Below are 3,219 nucleotides of genomic sequence, written 5' to 3'. Positions count from 1 at the left end.
TGAGCATGCATTATTTTTCTCATCATACAAATCTGTTTTTAGAAAACAATAAATGATGGATATAGGCCCACCTGGATGAAGGTATGCTTTCTACTGGAGTCTGTAGAGAACTTCAACCAGATCTGCTTTGCTCCCACCTGGTAACCCACATTCTCCACTTGGAAATAAGGACAGAAAAAAGCAAGGAGATTAAGGACATGATCAGTGAGGGGGACTTTGAGGACTGGCCGTATGTTTCTCCTGGGGAAGGGCTGGGGTGGAAGGGAACTTACAAGTGGAGGGGGCGAGAGAAAGGGAAGGAAAGAATACTGGTGTGTGCATGCTTTGGGGTCTATTTAACTAGGTGCTCCCAATTTCTCTTCCATCAATCTTTATAGAATTTGCTACGTATTTGCACTACTCAGCTCCATCCTGCTGACTTTATCATTTTCTCACGCTGAATCAATATTTGTAAATCGAGGAAGGAAGCAAGGCTAAGTAGGGGTGGTGACAGTACCTCTCAGGCTGGGCACTAGAGGGCAGAAGCTTCTAGGAAATCATCACAGGCAGACCCTCACTTCTAAAAATGCCCAAGGATCTACAACACTGATGAACCTGGAAAACATTATCCTAAGTGAAATCAGCCAGACCCAGAAAGACAAATACCGCATGATCTCACTAGTGTGGAATCTAAAAACATGTCAAGCTCACCGTAACAGAGAGTAGTATGTGGTGGTTACCATGGACTGGGAGATGTTGGTTAAAAGGTACAAACTTTCAGTTATTAGGTGAATAAGGTCTGGAGACCTACTTTACAGCACAGTGATTATAGTTAATAATAATGTGCTGTGGAGGACGGTGGCATGCATCTGTAATCCCCACTACTCAGGAGGCTGAGGTAGAGGATCACTTGAGCCCAGGAGTATGAACCCAGCCTGGACAATGTAGTGAGATCCTATCTCTAAAAAAGGGGGAAAAAATGTATGCTTGAAATTTGCTAGGAAAATAGATCTTAAGCATTCACACCACACAAAAACAAAGGTGATAGATATGTTAATAGCTTGTGGTAATTACTTCACCATGTATACATATATCAAAGCATCACATTGTACACCTTAAATGTGTACAATTTTTTTTGAAACAATTTTTTGGTTCTTGTTGTTCAGGTTGGAGTGCAGTGGCATTAACTCAGCTCACTGCAATCTCTGCCTCCCGGGTTCAAGTGATTCTCCTGCCTCAGCCTCCCAAGTAGCTGGAATTACAGGCATGTACCACCATGCCCAGCTAATTCTGCATTTTTAGAAGAGATGGGGTTTCACCATGTTGGTCAGGGTGATCTTGAAGTCCTAACTCAGGGTAATCCACCCATCTCGGCCTAGCAAAGTGCTGGGATTATAGGTGTGAGCCACTGTGCCCAGCCAAATGTGTACAATTTTTATTTGTCAATCTTACTTCAGTAAAGCCAGGGTTGGGGGGCAGAGGTGATTGACGAAAGAGCCTCTGAATGCAAAAACATTTAGGAATACCTTAACCAATTAGATTGGTTTGTATTTCCTTTTCTATCTGTGCACAAGAGTGACATAAAATGGAAAAAAAAATCAATGTCTAGCTAATTCTAAAACAGCTCTTCTGATATGTTTACAACGAAAATTCTGTAAGATAATAAAGTATTTAGTGAATTTTTTTAAATGCCCAAAAAGGGGAACACTCAACAGCCAATCATGGCCACTACGGCCTGAGTGTCTAAAACCATATCACCAAGTTGCTCGTTGTTCGGTCAAAGTTCTGCCTTATGATGGGAAAAAACAATCTATGTTAAATTGAATTTTGGCCTTCTTAGGCTCATTTGCACAGGTTATCTTACGTAGACTTGATTTCTGCAAGTGCTACCTCAGGGTCTTGGCTCCCAACTCTCTGATGATTCTTTGGCTGTGTCCTGCACAGTATTTGTTTCTCTACAGGATGAATGCTGTCCGTGTGAGTGCTGAGAACCAGAGTCTATTCAGGATGGAGGGTGTATACAAAGGAGGGGGAACTGGGGCACAAAGAGAGGAAACTGGTCCCCGTTCTTTAGTTTGCTCCCCATTCCGGCCTCGTTTTAACACAAAGGCAGGCGTTGCTGACAGCTGTTGTAGGGGACACAGGGAGGTCTTCCACTTCCTGGTTTCAGGTTGAACTCCGCGTCACCTTTATCAAAATTCATTGAACAGCCCAAGTTTTTGACCTGATCCTGGCTCTCTTTGTTGTGAGTCCGCATCTGCAGAGTCTCTGCTCCTGGTTGTGACACCTCCTTAGTCATCTTCCGGCATCTCTCCTATGGGCACCACTACTTGCCCACAACTGCTGTCCTAACAGTATCTTTCAGCATTTTAACTGTCACCTTCTAGGTTAACCCCATTTAAAAAGAGGTTTTGTTTCGATCTTGCCTCTGGGATGTAACAGCTCAAACCACAGGGCTCCTTTTGAGCAGCTACCAAATCATGTGGCTCCAGGAAATTCTTCACTTTCCCACCATTTGCTGTTAATTAGTAAACTCCGAAGTTCCTAGTACTCCTGGCTGGGGGATTCAAAACAAGCCCAAGGCAAGATTCTGACTTTCAAAAAAACTAGCACACACACAGAACAACAGAAGAGTAATTCAGAATGAGATTTTAGGACAATAATTTTTAAAGCTACTTTTTAAATAAATAAACAACCATGCCCGTAAAGAAGGCCATTGTAGGCTGAGCGCTGTGGCTCATGCCTGTAATCCCAGCACTTTGAGAGGCCAAGGCGGGCAGATCATGAGGTCAGGAGATCGACACCATCCTGGCTAACACAGTGAAGCCCTGTCCTTACTAAAAATACAAAAAATTAGCCGGGGGTGGTGGCAGGCGCCTGTAGTCCCAGCTATTCGGGACACTAAAGCAGGAGATTCACTTGAACCTGAAAGGTGGAGGTTGCAGTGAGCTGAAATCCAGCCACTGCACTCCAGCTTGGGTGACACAGCGAGACTCCACCTCTAAATAAATAAATAAATAAATAAATAAATAAAATCTTACAGTCCAGAAAGAGAGGAAAGGCAGAAAACCATATGCAACGTTAGACAATACATGAACAAAATACATATCCAGCGAGACGTTTCTGAAGAGGGAGTATTATGGGTTGAACTGTGTCCTCTTCTCATTCACTGTTCATACACTGAAGTATGAACACCCAGTCCCAATCCCCAGTACCTCAGAATGGGACTTTATTTGGAAC

The sequence above is a fragment of the Saimiri boliviensis genome, chromosome 14, assembly GCF_048565385.1.
Source record: "Saimiri boliviensis isolate mSaiBol1 chromosome 14, mSaiBol1.pri, whole genome shotgun sequence".
NCBI lineage: Eukaryota > Metazoa > Chordata > Mammalia > Primates > Cebidae > Saimiri > Saimiri boliviensis.
Note: the sequence above shows the minus strand (reverse complement) of the source record.